The following is a 17,707-nucleotide window of genomic DNA, read 5'->3' on the forward strand; positions in this document are numbered from 1 at the left end:
TTTTCTTGGATACCGGGAACTCAATTACTCCAGTCTGAATTCATCACCAATACTTGACTTGTAGCGTATTACGCGAACAAGACGTTGAGTCTGCTTAGAGAAAACGGAGAGCAACAACTGCCGTAGTCAGGAAGGCCGAGCGGTCATAGACGCTGCCTTCAGGTCGCAGAACACATCTGTGAGCGTGCGTTCCATTCCCACTTTTTTTCTTGGATACCGGAAACTGAATTACTACACGCTGAATTCATCACCAGTAGGCTACTTGACTTGTAGCTTATTTCGCGAACAAGTCGTAGGGTCTGCTTAGAGAAAGTGGAGAGAAACAGAATCGTGTGTCAGGCTGGCCGAGCGGTCTAAGGCGCTGCGTTCAGGTCGCAGTCGACTTCTGTGGGGTTGGGTTCGAATCCCACTTCTGACATGGATTTTATTCTTGGACACCGGAAACTGAATTACTACACGCTGAATTCAGCACCAGTAAGCTACTTGACTTGTAGCTTATTTCGCGAACAAGTCGTCGGGTCTGCTTAGAGAAAGTGGAGAGGATCAGAAACGTGTGTCAGGATGGCCGAGCGGTCTAAGGCGCTGCGTTCAGGTCGCAGTCCACCTTTGTGGGCGTGGGTTCGAATCCTACTTCTGACATGGCTCTTTTTCTTTGATACCGGAAACTCAATTACTCCAGTCTGAATTCATCACCAATACTTGACTTGTAGCGTATTACGCGAACAAGTCGTTGGGTCCGCTTAGAGAAAGCGGAGAGCAACAACTGCCCTAGTCAGGAACGCCGAGCGGTCTTAGACGCTGCAGACCACATCTGTGAGCGTGCGTTCCAATCCCACTTTTTTTCTTGGATACCGGAAACTGAATTACTACACGCTGAATTCCTCACCTGTAGGCTACTTGACTTGTAGCTTATTTCGCGAACAAGTCGTAGGGTCTGCTTAGAGAAAGTGGAGAGAAACAGAACCGTGTGTGAGGATGGCCGAGCGGTCTAAGGCGCTGCGTTCAGGTCGCAGTCCACTTCTGTGGGCGTGGTTTCGTATCCCACTTCTGACATAGCTTTTTTTCTTGGATACCGGAAACTCAATTACTCCACTCTGAATTCATCACCAATACTTGACTTGTAGCGTATTACGCGAACAAGTCTTTGGGTCTGCTTAGAGAAAGCGGAGAGCAACAACTGCATTAGTCAGGAAGGCCGAGCGGTCTTAGACGCTGCCTTCAGGTCGCAGGCAACATTTGGACCGTGCGTTCCAATCCCACTTCTGACATGCCTTTTTTCTTGGACACCGGAAACTGAATTACTACACGCTGAATTCATCACCAGTAGGCTATTTGACTTGTGGCTTATTTCTCGAACAAGTCGTAGGGTCTGCTTAGAGAAAGTGGAGAGAAACAGAAACTTGCGTCAGGATGGCCGACCAGTCTAAGGCGCTGCGTTCTAGTCGAAGTTCTCTTCTGTGGGCGTGGGTTCGAATCCCACTTCTGACATAGCTTTTTTTCTTGGATACCGGAAACTCAATTACTCCACTCTGAATTCATCACCAATAAAGAACTTGTAGCTTATTACGCGAAAAAGTCGTAGGGTCTGCTTAGAGAAAGTGGAGAGAAACAGAAACGTGTGTCAGGATGCCCGAGCGGTCTAAGGCGCTGCGTTCAGGTCGCAGTCCACTTCTGTGGGCGTGGGTTCGATTCCCACTTCTGGCATACCTTTTTTTCTTGGATACCGGGTACTCAATTACTCCACTCTGAATTCATCACCAATACTTGACTTGTAGCGTATTACGCGAACAAGACGTTGGGTCTGCTTAGAGAAAACGGAGAGCAACAACGGCTGTAGTCAGGAAGGCCGAGCGGTCTTAGACGCTGCCTTCAGGTCGCAGACCACATCTGTGAGCATGCGTTCAAATCCCACTTTTTTCTTGGATACCGGAAACTGAATTACTACACGCTGAATTCATCACCTGTAGGCTACATGACTTGTAGCTTATTTTGCGAACAAGTCGTAGGGTCTGCTTAGAGAAAGTGGAGAGAAACAGAATCGTGCGTCAGGATGGCAGAGCGGTCTAAGGCGCTGCGTTCAGGTCGCAGGCACTTCTGTGGGCGTGGTTTCGAATCCCACTTCTGACATAGCTTTTTTCTTGGATACCGGAAACTCAATTACTCCACTCTGAATTCATCACCAATACTTGACTTGTGGCGTATTACGCGAACAAGTCTTTGGGTCTGCTTAGAGAAAGCGGAGAGCAACAACTGCCCTAGTCAGGAAGGCCGAGCGGTCTTAGACGCTGCCTTCAGGTCGCAGGCAACATTTGGACCGTGCGTTCCAATCCCACTTCTGACATGACTTTTTTCTTGGACACCGGAAACTGAATTACTACACGCTGAATTCATCACCAGTAGGCTACTTGACTTGTAGCTTATTTCTCGAACAAGTCGTATGGTCTGCTTAGAGAAAGTGGAGAGAAACAGAACCTTGTGTCAGGATGGCCGAGCGGTCTAAGGCGCTGCGTTCAGGTCGCAGTCCACTTCTGTTGGCGTGGGTTCGAAACCCACTTTTTTTCTTGGATACCGGAAACTGAATTACTACATGCTGAATTCATCACCAGTAGGCTACTTGACTTGAAGCTTATTTCTCGAACAAGTCGTAGGGTCTGCTTAGAGAAAGTGGAGAGAAACAGAACCTTGTGTCAGGATGGCCGAGCGGTCTAAGGCGCTGCGTTCAGGTCGCAGTCCACTTCTGTGGGCGTGGGTTCGAATCCCACTTCTGACATAGCTTTTTTTCTTGGATACCGGAAACTCAAATACTCCACTCTGAATTCATCACCAATACTCGACTTTTAGCTTATTACGCGAAAAAGTCGTTGGGTCTGCTTAGAGAAAGCGGAGAGCAACAACTGCCCTAGTCAGGAAGGCCGAGCGGTCTTAGACGCTGCCTTCAGGTCGCAGGCAACATTTGGACCGTGCGTTCCAATCCCACTTCTGACATGGATTTTTTTCTTGGACACCGGTAACTGAATTACTACACGCTGAATTCATCACCAATAGGCTACTTGGCTTGTAGCTTATTTCGCTAACAAGTCGTAGGGTCGGCTTAGAGAAAGTGGAGAGAAACAGAACCTTGTGTCAGGATGGCCGAGCGGTCTAAGGCGCTGCGTTCAGGTCGCAGTCCACTTCTGTGGGCGTGGGTTCGAATCCCACTTCTGACATAGCTTTTTTTCTTGGATACCGGAAACTCAAATACTCCACTCTGAATTCATCACCAATACTCGACTTTTAGCTTATTACGCGAAAAAGTCGTTGGGTCTGCTTAGAGAAAGCGGAGAGCAACAACTGCCCTAGTCAGGAAGGCCGAGCGGTCTTAGACGCTGCCTTCAGGTCGCAGGCAACATTTGGACCGTGCATTCCAATCCCACTTCTGACATGACTTTTTTCTTGGACACCGGAAACTGAATTACTACACGCTGAATTCATCACCAGTAGTTTACTTGACTTGTAGCTTATTTGACGAACAAGTCGTAGGGTCTGCTTAGAGAAAGTGGAGAGAAACAGAACCTTGTGTCAGGATGGCCGAGCGGTCTAAGGCGCTGCGTTCAGGTCGCAGTCCACTTCTGTGGGCGTGGGTTCGAATCCCACTTCTTTCCTTGGATACCGGAAACTGAATTACTACACGCTGAATTCATCACCAGTAGGCTACTTGACTTGTAGGTTATTTCGCGAACAAGTCGTAGGGTCTGCTTAGAGAAAGTGGAGAGCAACAGAAACGTTTGTCAGTATGGCCGAGCAGTCTAATGCGCTGCGTTCAGGTCGCAGTCCACTTCTGTGGGCGTGGATTCGTATCCCACTTTTGACATAGCTTTTTTTGTTGGATAGCGGAAACTCAATTACTCCACACTGAATTCATCACCAATACTTGACTTGTAGCGTATTACGCGAACAAGTCGTTGGGTCTGCTTGGAGAAAGCGGAGAGCAACAACTGCCGTAGTCAGGAAGGCCGTGCGGTCTTAGACGCTGCCTTCAGGTCGCAGACCACATCTGTGAGCGTGCGATCCAATCCCACTTTTTTTCTTGGATACCGGAAACTGAACTACTACACGCTGAATTCATCACCAGTAGGCTACTTGACTTGTAGCTTATTTCGCGAAAAAGTCGTAGGGTCTGCTTAGAGAAAGTGGAGAGAAACAGAAACGTGTGTCAGGATGGCCGAGCCGTCTAAGGCGCTGCGATTAGGTCGCAGTCCACTTCTATGGGCGTGGGTTCGAATCCCAATTCTGACATAGATTTTTTCTTGGATACCGGAAACTCAATTACTCCACTCTGAATTCATCGCCAATACTTGACTTGAAGCGTATTACGCGAACAAGTCGTTGGGTCTGCTTAGAGAAAGCGTAGTGCAACAACTGCCCTAGTCAGGAAGGCCGAGTGGTCTTAGACGCTGCCTTCAGGTTGCAGACCACATCTGTGAACGTGCGTTCCAATCCCACTTCTGACATGGATTTTTTTCTTGGACACCGGTAACTGAATTACTACACGCTGAATTCATCACCAATAGGCTACTTGACTTGTAGCTTATTTCGCGAACAAGTCTTAGGGTCTGCTTAGAGAAAGTGGAGAGAAGCAGAAACTTGTGTCAGGATGGCCGAGCGGTCTAAGGCGCTGCGTTCAGGTCGCAGTCCACTTCTGTGGGTGTGGGTTCAAATCCCACTTCTGACATAGCTTCTTTTCTTGGATACAGGAAACTCAATTACTCCACTCTGAATTCATCACCAATAAAGAACTTGTAGCTTATTACGCGAAAAAGTCGTTGGGTCTGCTTGGAGAAAGCGGAGAGCAACAACTGCCGTAGTCAGGAAGGCCGTGCGGTCTTAGACGCTGCCTTCAGGTCGCAGACCACATCTGTGAGCGTGCGTTCCAATCCCACTTTTTTTCTTGGATACCGGAAACTGAACTACTACACGCTGAATTCATCACCAGTAGGCTACTTGACTTGTAGCTTATTTCGCGAACAAGTCGTAGGGGCTGCTTAGAGAAAGTGGAGAGAGAAAGAAACTTTTGTCAGGTTGGCCGAGCGGTCTAAGGCGCTGCGTTCAGGTCGCAGTCCACTTCTGTGGGCGTGGGTTCAAATCCCACTTCTGACATAGCTTTTTTTCTTGGATACCGGAAACTCAATTACTCCACTCTGAATTCATCACCAATAAAGAACTTGTAGCTTATTACGCGAAAAAGTCGTTGGGTCTGCTTAGAGAAAGCGGAGAGCAACAACTGCCGTAGTCAGGAAGGCCGTGCGGTCTTAGACCCTGCCTTCAGGTCGCAGGCAACATTTGGACCGTGCGTTCCAATCCCACTTCTGACATGGCTATTTTTCTTGGATACCGGAAACTGAATTACTACACGCTGAATTCATCACCAGTAGGCTACTTGACTTGTAGCTTATTTCGCGAACAAGTCGTAGGGGCTGCTTAGAGAAAGTGGAGAGAGACAGAAACTTGTGTCAGGTTGGCCGAGCGGTCTAAGGCGCTCCGTTCATGTCGCAGTCAACTTCTGTGGGCGTGGGTTCGAATTCCACTTCTGACATAGCTTTTTTCCTTGGATACCGGAAACTCAATTACTCCACTCTGAATTCATCACCAATACTCGACTTTTAGCTTATTACCCGAAAACGTCGTTGGGCCTGCTTAGAGAAAGTGGAAAGCAACAACTGCCCTAGTCAGGAAGGCCGAGCGGTCTTAGACGCTGCCTTCAGGTCGCAGACAACATCTGTGAGCGTGCGTTCCAATCCCACTTTTTTTCTTGGATACCGGAAACTGAATTATTACACGCTGAATTCATCACCAGTAGGCTACTTGACTTGTAGCTTATTTCGCGAACAAGTCGTAGGGTCTGCTTAGAGAAAGTGGAGAGAAACAGTATCGTGTGTCAGGATGGCCGAGCGGTCTAAGGCGCTGCGTTCAGGTCGCAGTCCACATCTGTGGGCGTGGGTTCCAATCCCACTTCTGACATAGCTTTTTTTCTTGGATACCGGAAACAAATTACTCCACTCTGAATTCATCACCAATACTTGACTTGTAGCGTATTACGCGAACAAGTCTTTGGGTCTGCTTAGAGAAAGCGGAGAGCAACAACTGACTTAGTCAGGAAGGCCGAGCGGTGTTAGACGCTGCCTTCAGGTCGCAGGCAACATTTGGACCGTGCGTTCAAATCCCACTTCTGACATGACTTTTTTCTTGGACACCGGAAACTGAATTACTACACGCTGAATTCATCACCAGTAAGCTACTTGACTTGTAGCTTATTTCGCGAACAAGCCGTAGGGTCTGCTTAGAGAAAGTGGAGAGGAACAGAATCGTGTGTCAGGATGGCCGAGCGGTCTAATGCGCTGCGTTCTGGTCGCAGTCCACTTGTGTGGGCGTGGGTTCGAATCCCACTTCTGACATAGCTTCTTTTCTTGGATATCGGAAACTCAATTACTCCACTCTGAATTCATCACCAATACTTGACTTGTAGCTTATTACGCGAAAAAGTCGTAGGGTCTGCTTGGAGAAAGCGGAGAGCAACAACTGCCGTAGTCAGAAGGCCGAGCGGTCTTAGACGCTGCCTCCAGGTCGCAGACCACATCTGTGAGTGTGCGCTCCAATCCCACTTTTTTTCTTGGATACCGGAAACTGAATTACTACACGCTGAATTCATCACCAGTAGGCTACTTGACTTGTAGCTTATTTCGCGAACAAGTCGTAGGGCCTGCTTAGAGTAAGTGGAGAGAAACAGAAACTTGTGCCAGGATGGCCGACCGGTCTAAGGCGCTGCGTTGAGGTCGCAGTCCACTTCTGTGGGCGTGGGTTCGAATCCCACTTCTGACATAGCTTTTTTTCTTGGATACCGGAAACTCAATTACTCCACTCTGAATTCATCACCAATAAAGAACTTTTAGCTTATTACCCGAAAAAGTAGTTGGGTCTGCTTGGAGAAAGCGGAGAGCAACAACTGCCGTAGTCAGGTAGGCCGAGCGGTCTTAGACGCTGCCTTCAGGTCGCGGACCACATCTGTGAGCGTGCGTTCCAATCCCACTTTTTTTCTTGGATACCGGAAACTGAATTACTACAAGCTGAATTCATCACCAGTAGGCTACTTGACTTGTAGCTTATTTCGCGAAAAAGTCTTAGGGTCTGCTTAGAGAAAGTGGAGAGAAAAGCAACCGTGTGTCAGGATGGCCGAGCCGTCTAAGGCGCTGCGTTCAGGTCGCAGTCACTTCTGTGGGCGTGGTTTCGAATCCCACTTCTGACATAGCTTTTTTCTTGGATAGCGGAAACTCAATTACTCCACTCTGAATTCATCACCAATACTTGACTTGTGGCGTATTACGCGAACAAGTCTTTGGGTCTGCTTAGAGAAAGCGGAGAGCAACAACTGCCCTAGTCAGGAAGGCCGAGCGGTCTTAGACGCTGCCTTCAGGTCGCAGGCAACATTTGGACCGTGCGTTCCAATCCCACTTCTGACATGACTTTTTTCTTGGACACCGGAAACTGAATTACTACACGCTGAATTCATCACCAGTAGGCTACTTGACTTGTAGCTTATTTCTCGAACAAGTCGTAGGGTCTGCTTAGAGAAAGTGGAGAGAAACAGAACCTTGTGTCAGGATGGCCGAGCGGTCTAAGGCGCTGCGTTCAGGTCGCAGTCCACTTCTGTTGGCGTGGGTTCGAAACCCACTTTTTTTCTTGGATACCGGAAACTGAATTACTACACGCTGAATTCATCACCAGTAGGCTACTTGACTTGTAGCTTATTTCTCGAACAAGTCGTAGGGTCTGCTTAGAGAAAGTGGAGAGAAACAGAACCTTGTGTCAGGATGGCCGAGCGGTCTAAGGCGCTGCGTTCAGGCCGCAGTCCACTTCTGTGGGCGTGGGTTCGAATCCCACTTTTTTTCTTGGATACCGGAAACTGAATTACTACACGCTGAATTCATCACCAGTAGGCTACTTGACTTGTAGGTTATTCCGCGAAACTTGTCGTAGGGTCTGCTTAGAGAAAGTGGACAGAAACTGAAACGTGTGTCAGGATGGCCGAGCAGTCTAAGGCGCTGCGTTCAGGTCGCAGTCAACTTCTGTGGGCGTGGGTTCGAATTCCACTTCTGACATAGCTTTTTTTCTTGGATACCGGAAACTCAAATACTCCACTCTGAATTCATCACCAATACTCGACTTTTAGCTTATTACGCGAAAAAGTCGTTGGGTCTGCTTAGAGAAAGCGGAGAGCAACAACTGCCCTAGTCAGGAAGGCCGAGCGGTCTTAGACGCTGCCTTCAGGTCGCAGGCAACATTTGGACCGTGCATTCCAATCCCACTTCTGACATGACTTTTTTCTTGGACACCGGAAACTGAATTACTACACGCTGAATTCATCACCAGTAGTTTACTTGACTTGTAGCTTATTTCGCGAACAAGTCGTAGGGTCTGCTTAGAGAAAGTGGAGAGCAACAGAAACGTTTGTCAGTATGGCCGAGCAGTCTAATGCGCTGCGTTCAGGTCGCAGTCCACTTCTGTGGGCGTGGATTCGTATCCCACTTCTGACACAGCTTTTTTTGTTGGATAGCGGAAACTCAATTACTCCACTCTGAATTCATCACCAATACTTGACTTGTAGCGTATTACGCGAACAAGTCGTTGGGTCTGCTTGGAGAAAGCGGAGAGCAACAACTGCCGTAGTCAGGAAGGCCGTGCGGTCTTAGACGCTGCCTTCAGGTCGCAGACCACATCTGTGAGCGTGCGTTCCAATCCCACTTTTTTTTTTGGATACCGGAAACTGAACTACTACACGCTGAATTCATCACCAGTAGGCTACTTGACTTGTAGCTTATTTCGCGAAAAAGTCGTAGGGTCTGCTTAGAGAAAGTGGAGAGAAACAGAAACGTGTGTCAGGATGGCCGAGCCGTCTAAGGCGCTGCGATTAGGTCGCAGTCCACTTCTATGGGCGTGGGTTCGAATCCCAATTCTGACATAGATTTTTTCTTGGATACCGGAAACTCAATTACTCCACTCTGAATTCATCACCAATACTTGACTTGAAGCGTATTACGCGAACAAGTCGTTGGGTCTGCTTAGAGAAAGCGTAGTGCAACAACTGCCCTAGTCAGGAAGGCCGAGTGGTCTTAGACGCTGCCTTCAGGTTGCAGACCACATCTGTGACCGTGCGTTCCAATCCCACTTCTGACATGGATTTTTTTCTTGGACACCGGTAACTGAATTACTACACGCTGAATTCATCACCAAGAGGCTACTTGACTTGTAGCTTATTTCGCGAACAAGTCGTAGGGTCTGCTTAGAGAAAGTGGAGAGAAGCAGAGACTTGTGTCAGGATGGCCGAGCGGTCTAAGGCGCTGCGTTCAGGTCGCAGTCCACTTCTGTGGGCGTGGGTTCAAATCCCACTTCTGACATAGCTTTTTTTCTTGGATACCGGAAACTCAATTACTCCACTCTGAATTCATCACCAATAAAGAACTTGTAGCTTATTACGCGAAAAAGTCGTTGGGTCTGCTTGGAGAAAGCGGAGAGCAACAACTGCCGTAGTCAGGAAGGCCGTGCGGTCTTAGACCCTGCCTTCAGGTCGCAGGCAACATTTGGACCGTGCGTTCCAATCCCACTTCTGACATGGCTATTTTTCTTGGATACCGGAAACTGAATTACTACACGCTGAATTCATCACCAGTAGGCTACTTGACTTGTAGCTTATTTCGCGATCAAGTCGTAGGGGCTGCTTAGAGAAAGTGGAGAGAGACAGAAACTTGTGTCAGGTTGGCCGAGCGGTCGAAGGCGCTCCGTTCAGGTCGCAGTCAACTTCTGTGGGCGTGGGTTCGAATTCCACTTCTGACATAGCTTTTTTTCTTGGATACCGGAAACTCAATTACTCCACTCTGAATTCATCACCAATACTCGACTTTTAGCTTATTACGCGAAAACGTCGTTGGGTCTGCTTAGAGAAAGTGGAAAGCAACAACTGCCCTAGTCAGGAAGGCCGAGCGGTCTTAGACGCTGCCTTCAGGTCGCAGACAACATCTGTGAGCGTGCGTTCCAATCCCACTTTTTTTCTTGGATACCGGAAACTGAATTATTACACGCTGAATTCATCACCAGTAGGCTACTTGACTTGTAGCTTATTTCGCGAACAAGTCGTAGGGTCTGCTTAGAGAAAGTGGAGAGAAGCAGTACCGTGTGTCAGGATGGCCGAGCGGTCTAAGGCGCTGCGGTCAGGCCGCAGCCCACTTCTGTGGGCGTGGGTTCGAATCCCACTTCTGACATAGCTTTTTTTCTTGGATACCGGATACTCAATTACTCCACTCTGAATTCATCACCAATACTTGACGTGTAGCGTATTACGCGAACAAGTCTTTGGGTCTGCTTAGAGAAAGCGGAGAGCAACAACTGCCTTAGTCAGGAAGGCCGAGCGGTGTTAGACGCTGCCTTCAGGTCGCAGGCAACATTTGGACAGTGCGTTCCAATCCCACTTCTGACATGACTTTTTTCTGGGACACCGGAAACTGAATTACTACACGCTGAATTCATCACCAGTAAGCTACTTGACTAGTAGCTTATTTCGCGAACAAGCCGTAGGGTCTGCTTAGAGAAAGTGGAGAGAAACAGAATCGTGTGTCAGGATGGCCGAGCGGTCTAATGCGCTGCGTTCAGGTCGCAGTCCACTTCTGTGGGCGTGGGTTCGAATCCCACTTCTGACATAGCTTCTTTTCTTGGATACCGGAAACTCAATTACTCCACTCTGAATTCATCACCAATACTTGACTTGTAGCTTAGTACGCGAAAAAGTCGTAGGGTCTGCTTGGAGAAAGCGGAGAGCAACAACTGCCGTAGTCAGAAGGCCGAGCGGTCTTAGACGCTGCCCCAGGTCGCAGACCACATCTGTGAGCGTGCGCTCCAATCCCACTTTTTTTCTTGGATACCGGAAACTGAATTACTACACGCTGAATTCATAACCAGTAGGCTACTTGACTTGTAGCTTATTTCGCGAACAAGTCGTAGGGCCTGCTTAGAGTAAGTGGAGAGAAACAGAAACTTGTGCCAGGATGGCCGACCGGTCTAAGGCGCTGCGTTGATGTCGCAGTCCACTTCTGTGGGCGTGGGTTCGAATCCCACTTCTGACATAGGTTTTTTTCTTGGATACCGGAAACTCAATTACTCCACTCTGAATTCATCACCAATAAAGAACTTTTAGCTTATTACCCGAAAAAGTAGTTGGGTCTGCTTGGAGAAAGCGGAGAGCAACAACTGCCGTAGTCAGGAAGGCCGAGCGGTCTTAGACGCTGCCTTCAGGTCGCAGACCACATCTGTGAGCGTGCGTTCCAATCCCACTTTTTTCTTGGATACCGGAAACTGAATTACTACACGCTGAATTCATCACCAGTAGGCTACTTCACTTGTAGCTTATTTCGCGAAAAAGTCTTAGGGTCTGCTTAGAGAAAGTGGAGAGAAAAGCAACCGTGTGTCAGGATGGCCGAGCCGTCTAAGGCGCTGCGTTCAGGTCGCAGTCACTTCTGTGGGCGTGGTTTCGAATCCCACTTCTGACATAGCTTTTTTCTTGGATAGCGGAAACTCAATTACTCCACTCTGAATTCATCACCAATACTTGACTTGTGGCGTATTACGCGAACAAGTCTTTGGGTCTGCCTAGAGAAAGCGGAGAGCAACAACTGCCCTAGTCAGGAAGGCCGAGCGGTCTTAGACGCTGCCTTCAGGTCGCAGGCAACATTTGGACCGTGCGTTCCAATCCCACTTCTGACATGACTTTTTTCTTGGACACCGGAAACTGAATTACTACACGCTGAATTCATCACCAGTAGGCTACTTGACTTGTAGCTTATTTCTCGAACAAGTCGTAGGGTCTGCTTAGAGAAAGTGGAGAGAAACATAACCTTGTGTCAGGATGGCCGAGCGGTCTAAGGCGCTGCGTTCAGGTCGCAGTCCACTTCTGTTGGCGTGGGTTCGAAACCCCCTTTTTTTCTTGGATACCGGAAACTGAATTACTACACGCTGAATTCATCACCAGTAGGCTACTTGACTTGTAGCTTATTTCTCGAACAAGTCGTAGGGTCTGCTTAGAGAAAGTGGAGAGAAACAGAACCTTGTCTCAGGATGGCCGAGCGGTCTAAGGCGCTGCGTTCAGGTCGCAGTCCACTTCTGTGGGCGTGGGTTCGAATCCCACTTTTTTTCTTGGATACCGGAAACTGAATTACTACACGCTGAATTCATCACCAGTAGGCTACTTGACTTGTAGGTTATTCCGCGAAAAAGTCGTAGGGTCTGCTTAGAGAAAGTGGAGAGAAACTGAAACGTGTGTCAGGATGGCCGAGCAGTCTAAGGCGCTGCGTTCAGGTCGCAGTCCACTGCTGTGGGCGTGGATTCGTATCCCACTTCTGACATAGCTTTTTTTGTTGGATACCGGAAACTCAATTACTCCACTCTGAATTCATCACCAATACTTGACTTGTTGCGTATTACGCGAAAAAGTCGTTGGGTCTGCTTAGAGAAAGCGAAGAGCAACAACTGTCCTAGTCAGGAAGGCCGAGCGGTCTTAGACGCTGCCTTCAGGTTGCAGACAACATCTGTGACCGTGCGTTCCAATCCCACTTCTGAAATGGATTTTTTTCTTGGACACCGGTAACTGAATTACTACACGCTGAATTCATCACCAATAGGCTACTTGACTTGTAGCTTATTTCGCTAACAAGTCGTAGGGTCGGCTTAGAGAAAGTGGAGAGAGACAGAACCTTGTGTCAGGATGGCCGAGCGGTCTAAGGCGCTGCGTTCAGGTCGCAGTCCACTTCTGTGGGCGTGGGTTCGAATCCCATTTCTGACATAGCTTTTTTTCTTGGATACCGGAAACTCAATTACTCCACTCTGAATTCATCACCAATACTCGACTTTTAGCTTATTACGCGAAAAAGTCGTTGGGTCTGCTTAGAGAAAGTGGAGAGAGACAGAACCTTGTGTCAGGATGGCCGAGCGGTCTAAGGCGCTGCGTTCAGGTCGCAGTCCACTTCTGTGGGCGTGGGTTCCAATCCCACTTCTGACATGACTTTTTTCTTGTACACCGGAAACTGAATTACTACACGCTGAATTCATCACCAGTAGTTTACATGACTTGTAGCTTATTTCACGAACAAGTCGTAGGGTCTGCTTAGAGAAAGTGCAGAGAAACAGAACCTTGTGTCAGGATGGCCGAGCGGTCTAAGGCGCTGCGTTCAGGTCGCAGTCCACTTCTGTGGGCGTGGGTTCGAATCCCACTTCTTTTCTTGGATACCGGAAACTGAATTACTACACGCTGAATTCATCACCAGTAGGCTACTTGACTTGTAGGTTATTTCGCGAACAAGTCGTAGGGTCTGCTTAGAGAAAGTGGAGAGCAACAGAAACGTTTGCCAGTATGGCCGAGCAGTCTAATGCGCTGCGTTCAGGTCGCAGTCCACTTCTGTGGGCGTGGATTCGTATCCCACTTCTGACATAGCTTTTTTTGTTGGATAGCGGAAACTCAATTACTCCACTCTGAATTCATCACCAATACTTGACTTGTAGCGTATTACGCGAACAAGTCGTTGGGTCTGCTTGGAGAAAGCGGAGAGCAACAACTGCCGTAGTCAGGAAGGCCGTGCGGTCTTAGACGCTGCCTTCAGGTCGCAGACCACATCTGTGACCGTGCGTTCCAATCCCACTTCTGACATGGATTTTTTTCTTGGACACCGGTAACTGAATTACTACACGCTGAATTCATCACCAATAGGCTACTTGACTTGTAGCTTATTTCGCGAACAAGTCGTAGGGTCTGCTTAGAGAAAGTGGAGAGAAGCAGAAACTTGTGTCAGGATGGCCGAGCGGTCTAAGGCGCTGCGTTCAGGTCGCAGTCCACTTCTGTGGGCGTGGGTTCAAATCCCACTTCTGACATAGCTTTTTTTCTTGGATACCGGAAACTCAATTACTCCACTCTGAATTCATCACCAATTAAGAACTTGTAGCTTATTACGCGAAAAAGTCGTTGGGTCTGCTTGGAGAAAGCGGAGAGCAACAACTGCCGTAGTCAGGAAGGCCGTGCGGTCTTAGACGCTGCCTTCAGGTCGCAGACCACATCTGTGAGCGTGCGTTCCAATCCCACTTTTTTTCTTGGATACCGGAAACTGAACTACTACACGCTGAATTCATCACCAGTAGGCTACTTGACTTGTAGCTTATTTCGCGAAAAAGTCGTAGGGTATGCTTAGAGAAAGTGGAGAGACACAGAAACTTGTGTCAGGATGGCCGAGCCGTCTAAGGCGCTGCGATTAGGTCGCAGTCCACTTCTATGGGCGTGGGTTCGAATCCCAATTCTGACATAGATTTTTTCTTGGATACCGGAAACTCAATTACTCCACTCTGAATTCATCACCAATACTTGACTTGAAGCGTATTACGCGAACAAGTCGTTGGGTCTGCTTAGAGAAAGCGGAGAGCAACAACTGCCCTAGTCAGGAAGGCCGAGTGGTCTTAGACGCTGCCTTCAGGTTGCAGACCACATCTGTGACCGTGCGTTCCAATCCCGCTTCTGACATGGATTTTTTTCTTGGACACCGGTAACTGAATTACTACACGCTGAATTCATCACCAAGAGGCTACTTGACTTGTAGCTTATTTCGCGAACAAGTCGTAGGGTCTGCTTAGAGAGAGTGGAGAGTAGCAGAAACTTGTTTCAGGATGGCCGAGCGGTCTAAGGCGCTGCGTTCAGGTCGCAGTCCACTTCTGTGGGCGTGGGTTCAAATCCCACTTCTGACATAGCTTTTTTTCTTGGATACCGGAAACTCAATTACTCTACTCTGAATTCATCACCAATAAAGAACTTGTAGCTTATTACGCGAAAAAGTCGTTGGGTCTGCTTGGAGAAAGCGGAGAGCAACAACTGCCGTAGTCAGGAAGGCCGTGCGGTCTTAGACCCTGCCTTCAGGTCGCAGGCAACATTTGGACCGTGCGTTCCAATCCCACTTCTGACATGGCTATTTTTCTTGGATACCGGAAACTGAATTACTACACGCTGAATTCATCACCAGTAGGCTACTTGACTTGTAGCTTATTTCGCGAACAAGTCGTAGGGGCTGCTTAGAGAAAGTGGAGGGAGACAGAAACGTGTGTCAGGTTGGCTGAGCGGTCTAAGGCGCTCCGTTCAGGTCGCAGTCAACTGCTGTGGGCGTGGGTTCGAATTCCATTTCTGACATAGCTTTTTTTCTTGGATACCGGAAACTCAATTACTCCACTCTGAATTCATCACCAATACTCGACTTTTAGCTTATTACCCGAAAACGTCGTTGGGTCTGCTTAGAGAAAGTGGAAAGCAACAACTGCCCTAGTCAGGAAGGCCGAGCGGTCTTAGACGCTGCCTTCAGGTCGCAGACAACATCTGTGAGCGTGCGTTCCAATCCCACTTTTTTTCTTGGATACCGGAAACTGAACTACTACACGCTGAATTCATCACCAGTAGGCTACTTGACTTGTAGCTTATTTCGCGAAAAAGTCGTAGGGTCTGCTTAGAGAAAGTGGAGAGAAACAGAAACGTGTGTCAGGATGGCCGAGCCGTCTAAGGCGCTGCGATTAGATCGCAGTCCACTTCTATGGGCGTGGGTTCGAATCCCAATTCTGACATAGATTTTTTCTTGGATACCGGAAACTCAATTACTCCACTCTGAATTCATCACCAATACTTGACTTGAAGCGTATTACGCGAACAAGTCGTTGGGTCTGCTTAGAGAAAGCGGAGTGCAACAACTGCCCTAGTCAGGAAGGCCGAGTGGTCTTAGACGCTGCCTTCAGGTTGCAGACCACATCTGTGACCGTGCGTTCCAATCCCACTTCTGACATGGATTTTTTTCTTGGACACCGGTAACTGAATTACTACACGCTGAATTCATCACCAATAGGCTACTTGACTTGTAGCTTATTTCGCGAACAAGTCGTAGGGTCTGCTTAGAGAAAGTGGAGAGAAGCAGAAACTTGTGTCAGGATGGCCGAGCGGTCTAAGGCGCTGCGTTCAGGTCGCACTCCACTTCTGTGGGCGTGGGTTCAAATCCCACTTCTGACATAGCTTTTTTTCTTGGATACCGGAAACTCAATTACTCCACTCTGAATTCATCACCAATTAAGAACTTGTAGCTTATTACGCGAAAAAGTCGTTGGGTCTGCTTGGAGAAAGCGGAGAGCAACAACTGCCGTAGTCAGGAAGGCCGTGCGGTCTTAGACGCTGCCTTCAGGTCGCAGACCACATCTGTGAGCGTGCGTTCCAATCCCACTTTTTTTCTTGGATACCGGAAACTGAACTACTACACGCTGAATTCATCACCAGTAGGCTACTTGACTTGTAGCTTATTTCGCGAAAAAGTCGTAGGGTATGCTTAGAGAAAGTGGAGAGACACAGAAACTTGTGTCAGGATGGCCGAGCCGTCTAAGGCGCTGCGATTAGGTCGCAGTCCACTTCTATGGGCGTGGGTTCGAATCCCAATTCTGACATAGATTTCTTCTTGGATACCGGAAACTCAATTACTCCACTCTGAATTCATCACCAATACTTGACTTGAAGCGTATTACGCGAACAAGTCGTTGGGTCTGCTTAGAGAAAGCGGAGAGCAACAACTGCCCTAGTCAGGAAGGCCGAGTGGTCTTAGACGCTGCCTTCAGGTCGCAGACCACATCTGTGAGCGTGCGTTCCAATCCCGCTTCTGACATGGATTTTTTTCTTGGACACCGGTAACTGAATTACTACACGCTGAATTCATCACCAAGAGGCTACTTGACTTGTAGCTTATTTCGCGAACAAGTCGTAGGGTCTGCTTAGAGAGAGTGGAGAGAAGCAGAAACTTGTGTCAGGATGGCCGAGCGGTCTAAGGCGCTGCGTTCAGGTCGCAGTCCACTTCTGTGGGCGTGGGTTCAAATCCCACTTCTGACATAGCTTTTTTTCTTGGATACCGGAAACTCAATTACTCCACTCTGAATTCATCACCAATAAAGAACTTGTAGCTTATTACGCGAAAAAGTCGTTGGGTCTGCTTGGAGAAAGCGGAGAGCAACAACTGCCGTAGTCAGGAAGGCCGTGCGGTCTTAGACCCTGCCTTCAGGTCGCAGGCAACATTTGGACCGTGCGTTCCAATCCCACTTCTGACATGGCTATTTTTCTTGGATACCGGAAACTGAATTACTACACGCTGAATTCATCACCAGTAGGCTACTTGACTTGTAGCTTATTTCGCGAACAAGTCGTAGGGGCTGCTTAGAGAAAGTGGAGAGAGACAGAAACGTGTGTCAGGTTGGCTGAGCGGTCTAAGGCGCTCCGTTCAGGTCGCAGTCAACTTCTGTGGGCGTGGGTTCGAATTCCATTTCTGACATAGCTTTTTTTCTTGGATACCGGAAACTCAATTACTCCACTCTGAATTCATCACCAATACTCGACTTTTAGCTTATTACCCGAAAACGTCGTTGGGTCTGCTTAGAGAAAGTGGAAAGCAACAACTGCCCTAGTCAGGAAGGCCGAGCGGTCTTAGACGCTGCCTTCAGGTCGCAGACAACATCTGTGAGCGTGCGTTCCAATCCCACTTTTTTTCTTGGATACCGGAAACTGAATTATTACACGCTGAATTCATCACCAGTAGGCTACTTGTCTTGTAGCTTATTTCGCGAACAAGTCGTAGGGTCTGCT

The 17,707-nt window shown here is 48.3% G+C and overlaps 1 protein-coding gene and 22 non-coding genes across 24 annotated transcripts in view; all 23 read left to right on the forward strand.

The window, feature by feature from the left end:
* LOC136863372 (uncharacterized) overlaps window positions 1–17,707 on the forward strand; it is a 444,827-nt gene that overhangs the window by 71,848 nt on the left and 355,272 nt on the right. The gene's annotated exons all lie outside the window — the stretch shown is intronic.
* TRNAL-CAG (transfer RNA leucine (anticodon CAG)) lies at window positions 556–639 on the forward strand. Its single transcript has one exon. It is a non-coding gene; the product is annotated as a tRNA-Leu (tRNA).
* TRNAL-CAG (transfer RNA leucine (anticodon CAG)) lies at window positions 1,621–1,704 on the forward strand. The gene has a single exon. It is a non-coding gene; the product is annotated as a tRNA-Leu (tRNA).
* On the forward strand, window positions 2,687–2,770 carry TRNAL-CAG (transfer RNA leucine (anticodon CAG)). The gene has a single exon. It is a non-coding gene; the product is annotated as a tRNA-Leu (tRNA).
* On the forward strand, window positions 3,123–3,206 carry TRNAL-CAG (transfer RNA leucine (anticodon CAG)). The gene has a single exon. It is a non-coding gene; the product is annotated as a tRNA-Leu (tRNA).
* On the forward strand, window positions 3,558–3,648 carry TRNAL-CAG (transfer RNA leucine (anticodon CAG)). Its single transcript has one exon. It is a non-coding gene; the product is annotated as a tRNA-Leu (tRNA).
* Window positions 4,628–4,711, forward strand: TRNAL-CAG (transfer RNA leucine (anticodon CAG)). Its single transcript has one exon. It is a non-coding gene; the product is annotated as a tRNA-Leu (tRNA).
* Window positions 5,053–5,136, forward strand: TRNAL-CAG (transfer RNA leucine (anticodon CAG)). The gene has a single exon. It is a non-coding gene; the product is annotated as a tRNA-Leu (tRNA).
* On the forward strand, window positions 5,914–5,997 carry TRNAL-CAG (transfer RNA leucine (anticodon CAG)). Its single transcript has one exon. It is a non-coding gene; the product is annotated as a tRNA-Leu (tRNA).
* Window positions 6,348–6,431, forward strand: TRNAQ-CUG (transfer RNA leucine (anticodon CAG)). Its single transcript has one exon. It is a non-coding gene; the product is annotated as a tRNA-Gln (tRNA).
* On the forward strand, window positions 6,772–6,855 carry TRNAL-GAG (transfer RNA leucine (anticodon CAG)). The gene has a single exon. It is a non-coding gene; the product is annotated as a tRNA-Leu (tRNA).
* TRNAL-CAG (transfer RNA leucine (anticodon CAG)) lies at window positions 7,839–7,929 on the forward strand. Its single transcript has one exon. It is a non-coding gene; the product is annotated as a tRNA-Leu (tRNA).
* Window positions 9,345–9,428, forward strand: TRNAL-CAG (transfer RNA leucine (anticodon CAG)). Its single transcript has one exon. It is a non-coding gene; the product is annotated as a tRNA-Leu (tRNA).
* On the forward strand, window positions 10,206–10,289 carry TRNAL-CAG (transfer RNA leucine (anticodon CAG)). Its single transcript has one exon. It is a non-coding gene; the product is annotated as a tRNA-Leu (tRNA).
* TRNAL-CAG (transfer RNA leucine (anticodon CAG)) lies at window positions 10,641–10,724 on the forward strand. The gene has a single exon. It is a non-coding gene; the product is annotated as a tRNA-Leu (tRNA).
* Window positions 11,064–11,147, forward strand: TRNAI-GAU (transfer RNA leucine (anticodon CAG)). The gene has a single exon. It is a non-coding gene; the product is annotated as a tRNA-Ile (tRNA).
* Window positions 12,776–12,859, forward strand: TRNAL-CAG (transfer RNA leucine (anticodon CAG)). The gene has a single exon. It is a non-coding gene; the product is annotated as a tRNA-Leu (tRNA).
* Window positions 12,992–13,075, forward strand: TRNAL-CAG (transfer RNA leucine (anticodon CAG)). Its single transcript has one exon. It is a non-coding gene; the product is annotated as a tRNA-Leu (tRNA).
* On the forward strand, window positions 13,212–13,302 carry TRNAL-CAG (transfer RNA leucine (anticodon CAG)). Its single transcript has one exon. It is a non-coding gene; the product is annotated as a tRNA-Leu (tRNA).
* On the forward strand, window positions 13,858–13,941 carry TRNAL-CAG (transfer RNA leucine (anticodon CAG)). The gene has a single exon. It is a non-coding gene; the product is annotated as a tRNA-Leu (tRNA).
* On the forward strand, window positions 14,719–14,802 carry TRNAL-CAG (transfer RNA leucine (anticodon CAG)). The gene has a single exon. It is a non-coding gene; the product is annotated as a tRNA-Leu (tRNA).
* TRNAL-CAG (transfer RNA leucine (anticodon CAG)) lies at window positions 16,016–16,099 on the forward strand. Its single transcript has one exon. It is a non-coding gene; the product is annotated as a tRNA-Leu (tRNA).
* TRNAL-CAG (transfer RNA leucine (anticodon CAG)) lies at window positions 16,877–16,960 on the forward strand. Its single transcript has one exon. It is a non-coding gene; the product is annotated as a tRNA-Leu (tRNA).

The sequence above is a fragment of the Anabrus simplex genome, chromosome 1 (assembly GCF_040414725.1).
Source record: "Anabrus simplex isolate iqAnaSimp1 chromosome 1, ASM4041472v1, whole genome shotgun sequence".
In the NCBI taxonomy this organism is placed as follows: domain Eukaryota; kingdom Metazoa; phylum Arthropoda; class Insecta; order Orthoptera; family Tettigoniidae; genus Anabrus; species Anabrus simplex.